Raw genomic sequence first — 7,340 nt, forward strand, 5'->3', positions numbered from 1 at the left:
GGTAATATAAAAAGTCCTTGACAAGCTACATGAAGTAGAAAAGAGCACAGCAACATATTAATTTTAAAAATGGTAGTGGTAAGCAAGTTGCTGGAAGCTGGTAATGCAGTCTGCTTTTCCTTTCAGTCAGACACTTTGAGATGTACCTGTTTCTCCTCTTCACTAAGAAAGCAGCATGCAGAAGGCAGTCATCTTTCCCAGCTGGCACCCTCCAGTACTACTCTTCCTTGAAAAAAAAAAAGCCTCTTTCTCTCCTGATAAGAGAAGTAGCCTTGGACTCAGTGTAATAAGAAGCAACACTTGTATGCCTTACTGCATTTTTCTAATTTAGTTCCCTCTTTCCTCCATGAAAAGAAACAACAACAACAACAACAACAACAAAGGAAAATATAAAACATGCCATTTCAGGTCAATTCTGCATGAAATCTTCAGGATTTTCTGATAGATATCATTGCCAAACCCACCTGTTAGTATCTCAGTAATGCCTAGTCATACATTAATTTATTTACCTGGAAGAATGAACCTGTACCTTAGGCATGAATTCAGGACACTCAAATTCAATCCGCCCTTTTTGCTACAACATTCTTACTGTGACCTTGATCAAGTCACTGAATTTCCTTGTGTCTCATTTCCCCATTCATAAATTATGGCTCCTCTATATCACCAAAGGATATTCTTATGAAGCTAAAAATTCCTTCATCTTTCCAGCTTGTCTGCCAGAGAGGAAACTGAAAAAAATGGGGAAAAGGTGGTACCAAATAAATACTAAATAGAAACTTCAAGAGCTTGAATACGGGCCCAAAAAATATCATGTCTTGACATAGAAAAACCTAGAAAAAATAAAATCAAACTCTAGACCTTATTCAGTCTAAACCCAGGCTTAATTTTACAAAGACATTAGTGTTGGGACAAGGGTAGACTTGCACAGCCATGAGTCAATATCTGCATTGGGAAGGGCACCAAGGAGATGTGGAAATGATCGTACCTGTTACGGGAGACCTACAAGAAACTGGCAAGACAATAATGAAAAGTGTTGGTTGTTTAAGTGAGGACATAGAAGGACCAGTAGTTATGGGAGAAAATGGCAGCTACAAGAGAAAGAATGATAAGGGCAGTTTAAATGAGGAAAAGCAGGGAAAATCACAATAATAGCAAAAAGATCTTGTCACTGGGCTTCCTGATAGGTGGCACACGAAGTTCCAAAATAACAAATCCAATTTTGCAGGTGGAAGTTGTTCTCAGTTGGAGAGAGTGGGAGGAAGAGGAGTGTTCTGGATGAAAACCCAGGTGTTTAGGAACCATAGTGCTGCCAAGGAGCCTAATGAAGGCTCAAATTGAGGCACCATATCATCTCCTCTCCTGTCAATCATGATGTCTGGTTACTATATCTCTCCTGCTGCACTCCAAACTCTTCTCCTGGCAGAGGAAGGTAATGTATTGCAAATCTCCTTCAGACAAGCTTCTACCAGGAGCTGAAGTCTTGCCATGGAGCAAATGTCATACATGAGAACAAGACAGTGAGTCAGCTGAACTGCAGTTCCCTTGGGACACTCTGTGGCTTACACAACCAGAGATTTCTTTGTAGAAAAATTTCAATCTGGTCCTTTTTTTTTTTTTTCAACAAAAATTCAACTTTCTGTGGAAGGGCAACACTTCTGTCTTGGATAGAAAATCCAGTTTTCTGATGGAAAAAAATGTATTTTTACAGTATCAACCACAGCTCTTTGTTTCTTTTGGGTTCTTCTTGATTTCCCACCCCCTTATCATTTTTTAGCAGAATTCCTATTGTGTCTCTGTTGTGTCTTTAGCCATTAATTTTGCAGGTCAGCAAATATGGTGTCTTATCATGATTTTACACCATGACAAATCAAGTGCAGTGCTGCAGAACACAGTCAGGGTGCTTCCACTGGCAGAAGAATCCCCTTGCATTTGTTCTTCATCACATTCTTTCAGAGCTGGACCTGCATATAGTAGATGCACTGATAGATACGCTTGAGCTAAATAAAAATCTTTGAGCAGGGTCACCAGTTCCCACTCTGGCCTGAACACAGTGTGCCTGTGTAGTAAGCTGGTATGGAAGAACTTCTAGGTCTCACTTCTGGCCCAGCTATGACACAGAGATTCAGCTTTTAGTGCAATGTTTTCATCCCATTATTTCATCACAACTAATTAGAACTAAGTAGAACTATATGCAATGTCTGTCTTAAAAACCTGCTTCCTTAGATTCCTCCTCTCATTTTTCTGCTAAAACAATACTTCAGCTATGGATGTGGTACGTCTAATGGAGACGTTCTCTCCAGGTCTGAGGTCTGTCTAGTCTCATGTCTGTTCTTCCTACTGCTTCTCTGGTTTACCCATGCTTTATTTTTCTTTCCCCTGCAGAGCAGTACAAGCCTCAGAGACCCTGAGGAAAACAGGTCCTCCTAAAGGAGCTCAGGGTGAGAGTCACCACCCATGGGCTCTGCATTCACTTTCTTCTTTCAGCTCAGTGCTCAGACCAGCCTGTAGCACTGGGGAAGCTGGCACTATTTCATAGCCTGCACCTCAGCCACTGGACTGTTGCTGTATGTTTTAGGGCTCTGGAGCTTCTTAAATCCTATGGGCTGGAATTTTTATCATAATGCACCAAATGCTGATCCCCTAATGCATTTACATCACAAACTTACCACTTCCCATCTCAAGGGGAAGGATGAGAGTCAGAGACAGAAAGTCACAAATTTCAAGTTCCTGTGGAGGTTCCATCCACATCTCCAGCAAAATGTCCCACCCATTAAAGGTGGGAATCGTCTCTCTTAACTGCAACCATTTACAAGTTAAATAACTCCCTAAATAATATGACTGAGACAGAAAAAAAACACTTCAGGAAGAAAATTCATCAGTCCTGTATTGTGGTGTTCCCTGTCTTTGCTGTCTACACAAGTCTAGATAATGACCTCAGACTAATTTTTAAACCACTGAGATTAAGGAAGATGAATCCTACCCATTAAAGGATGGTGGAACAGAAGACTAAATCTCCACTTCCAAGGACCTACAAATTTTTCCCATCCAGAGGTTGTCCGTATACAGGCTGTTGCTGGGAACACTGATCACTGTTCTCTCTCTCTGCTATATTCTGTGTCCTGCCATCACCCACATATCCTTTTCTCTTGTTTTTCCCTTCCTATCCCTGAGGTGTCCCATGTTGCCTGGGGCAGGATTCTGCCTGAAGCCAGCATTCCTCTGGGTGCCTGCCTTAGTGCAGGTCATATCCATCTCTGTAAAACTCTGTTGAGGTGTTTTAGCATGAAAACCATCACACTTTTGTAATAAGTTTGACTTCAAGGGACAGCCCTTAAAGTTTTTCTTTAGAAAATAAATACCAAATAAAGGTTAATAAACAAAAGACAACTCTTAGTAGTTGCAGTCTGTCTCAGGGATGGCATTACTGGTCTGTATCACAATTCTTACTTAAGTATGAGCTAACATCAGATGGATTTTCTTCTATAAATACCTAATGTACTAAAATGGATTCTCCATTCCACTGTGCTGCAATAACTCTGCAGAATAAATATAGCATAAAACCGGTGTGAAAGAACAGGAGAAAAAGGCTCAGCAGTCTGGATTCTGGCCCTATGGCTCCCTGTATGCACTGAAACTGAGATTGATTTTGGCATAGTTTGTATCAGGTCTGTTTCAGTTCATGGTGTGAATGTTTCAGCAAACTATTGAATAAATATCAAATATATATCTCTGATTATTTATTTTCTTCCCTTCACACAAATCCTTATAACTGTTCATAGACACACTAGCGGCTCACATCTCAGGTTATTCACTTGTTTGTAAGTTAATGGCTAAACATGGCTGAAAAGTTTCCATTTTGGGGCCCTGTCAATGACTGTTTGACAGGCCAGTGTCTTCTCCTTCCTTGTCTATTTCTATTTGCCTCTCCTGCTCAGAGGGTTTCAGTGTTAAAGCTTTCCACACTCTGCATTAGCATTCCACAGGTTGTTCTGAAAGCTGCTGGTAATTCTGCCATCATCTTTCAGCTTTTCTCTTTTGCATCCCTCAGCAGTGGTGATTTGTGATAGTGATTGTAACTAGAAACCACTCTTGGGCAGTGCGAAGTTGCAGGGGTTTTGTTCTTTTGTTTTTCTGCTCTGAAAAACTCACATGTGCTGATTTCAGTAAAAGCAGCTCACCTACTTCACTGTGATATGACAGGATTATGTAAAAATGGAGTTCATATATATTAATGTATATATGTATGAGATCAAAGGTATGTAATGCATTCATATACACATATAATTATTTGGATGTGTGTGTGTCACCCCTCATCTTCAGCCACACATGCCCACAGTTCTATTTTTGGGTATTTAAGACAGCAGCAGATAGACTGGGTTCTGTGATTTGGACCAGTTCAATAAACTTTGTTTGAAACTGAGTGTGATTTCCTTCTGCATTTAGTTTCCTTTTTCACATGCCAGGTGGATCTTGACCCAGCTTGCTCTTGCCTGTTTGGGTGAAATATAGCAGTTGGTTTTCCCAGGAGCAGCAACCAGCAAAGGTGTGGGACTCCAGCACCAGTCTGCAGGACCCCAAAGCACGTGGGTGGGAAGGGAACCCTCACTCAGAAGCCAGGGGCTGATGCCATCCCTAAGCTGCATGCTCTGTTCTTCATGGGCTATGCCTAGCACAGAATCACAGAACCACAGAATGGTTGAGGTTGGAAGGGACCTCTGGAGATCATCTAGTCCAATCCACCTGCTAAAGCAGGGAGCATCACAGGAGCTACAACATTTGAGGCTGTCATTTGGCTCTGCAACCTCAGATGGATGTTTCCTTTTAAATATGTGACCTAATGGTGCTGGCCTCTTTCTGGGCTAAGGGCCCAGGCTGAAGAGTTAAAGGGCATCTGCAACAACACCAGAGGCACTAAGTTCTCTATGAAGTAGTTGAGCTTGAAAGGTGCTACCTGTCTCCTTCCAGAAATGCATTCTCCCTTCACACAGAAGCCTTGTGCTGACTCCACTTCTGGCCTGCTGCACTCCAACAGCACCCCAGTGTGTTGTATTGGGGCACTTGTATTTTCCAAAAATTGAGTTTCCACTCAATTCCAGTTTTCCAGGTGAAGGTAGTTGTCTCCAGAGCACTTTTAAGGATATTCTGAAGGAAATGGTAAAGGCAATTTATCTTTGAATTTTACAGGTGTGACCGAAAAGGGAGTGGAAGCTGTGACCTAAAAGCCTAGGATCTGTCTCCTACAGAAGAGGACTCTTGTCTGAAGCTGATGCCAGATATGACAAAATTTTGTGGGAAAAGAAGCAAGTACCAGGGGGCACATTGCATGAACGCTGAGTGCCAGAATAATAGATTGCAACCAGGTACACAGTATACAATAAAATTATTGCACTAAATACAAACACTGCAGAAATGCAAACAGACTGAAGCTACCAAAAAAACCTGAGGTATTGACCACAGCCGGACATCACATGTGAATCCACTGCAGATGGAGGGTGGAAGGAGGGAGTGAAGAAGAAATGGTGAGCTGAGAATTTAATGATTCCCCAAAACACACTTCAAATCCACCCCTGCACACAGGGCTGAAATCCCACTCTGAAATGGATGCAACCATAAATGAGTTTACTTTGAACACATGGCTCTTGGCAGATGTCCTGTCATCTTTGGCTCGTGACAAGTTTCCTTTAGGGATCTGTAAGTGCACTTGATGTGCAGGTATCAACTTGAGTTGTGGGGTATTCAGCCTCTTCACAAATATAAGTATTTGCTGATGACTGCAGGAAGGGGCTATAGGTTCCATGATTCAAGGTGTTCAGCTCTATGTGGTGGTTCTAAAGTAACACAATGCAACAGATTTTGTTTGACTTCAGTCCTTCCCAGCTGGTCTCAAAGCACCTGGGCTCTGTGTTTGCATCTGTAGTGCTGTCTGAAACAACAACTTTTGGGATTTGTGTGCTGTCATTCTCTGTTGGTTTCTTGCAAAATTTCTGTGAATCACAATGGCTAAGTTTCTCTTGGTGGTTTTTTTGGTACATTTTGTTTGCTTGCTTCCACTGGGCAGAGATGAAGGCACAGAAGGTGCTCTGGGACTGTGAACAAATCCCCATTTTGATGCACTGACTATGTTTAGATCCAGGTTTTTGGCTCAACTGCCTACTTCAAATCCATGTAGGGATTCTCACATGCAAGGTGATGTTCTGTTTTAACCAAATTAAAGAGACAGAGGAGAGTATAAAATGCAAGTGCAAATCCCAGTCTCCTCAACTGCCCACAAACCTCATGAATACTTGCACCAGATCTTTTTCTATAGCTCCTTCCATAGACACCAGACCTGGATACAGGCTGAGCCCAGTAGCATTGTGCAGTGAAGAGCAATGAAGTACACTATGGAAAGACCTGTCTCTTGGAGCATCCCAAAATCTTGACTAAGAGCTGGGTGCTTTCTCAAGTGCATAGAGCAACTCCTGCTTCCCAGTCACTCCCAGGAGCTTCAAGATTCCTGATGTCTCTGGGAGAAGTCTGGCTCCCTACTATGACAGGACACAGCAAGACTGCGTCTGTCCACTTTGTTCACCATCTGAGGGGTTACCCAAGAAGCCCTGGCTTGTGTGAGCCCTCCACAGCATGACCACCTCCACGAGTAGTACCTCTGCGAGTCAGGAACAAACTCCTGGGAGGATTTGAAGCAACACCTCTTCATATCAGGTTAGACTGCAAAGCAATGGTTTGGAGTAGTCAAGCACTGATCCCCGTACTGCACCTACCATCTAAGTGTTAACTTAATTCCATTTACTACTGAGGGCATATGAGAGTCAGAGACCATGATGCTATCCATAGCACTGCAGATGAAATCTCCCTTCAAAGAGAAGTTATTATGTAGCTAAGTCAGTGAATGATCCAAGCATTGTCTAATGACAGCAGAGTCTTGGTGTAATGCTTGCTGTACACAAAGCAGAAGAAGAAAAGGTTGAGAGCTCTGTGGAAACAGGCTTTTATCTTGAATCATGGGTGATTACTTTTACTTTATCTTGTACAGCTCAAGTAGTCACAGAGTATCTGTCCTTTATCAAAGTCTGACCTTGCCTGAGCGGCTTTCTGCAATAGAGTCCCACTGGGCAGCTGCATGCTGCAAAGACAAATAGTTGTCTTGGGATTTTTGTCTTTCTTTAATTTCATTCAGTCACTACTTGTGCTTGTGTTATTGACTAGTGTCAAATGGCCTAGCAGAATGCCCCCTATTAAGTATACAATCAAATACATACCAGGGGACTACTCACCTTATGTGTAATCCTTTGAATAACCCACAATGGGAGTCTGAATCAATGGACTTCTGCACACAAATG

The sequence above is a fragment of the Caloenas nicobarica genome, chromosome 3, assembly GCF_036013445.1.
Source record: "Caloenas nicobarica isolate bCalNic1 chromosome 3, bCalNic1.hap1, whole genome shotgun sequence".
Taxonomy (NCBI): Eukaryota; Metazoa; Chordata; class Aves; order Columbiformes; family Columbidae; genus Caloenas; species Caloenas nicobarica.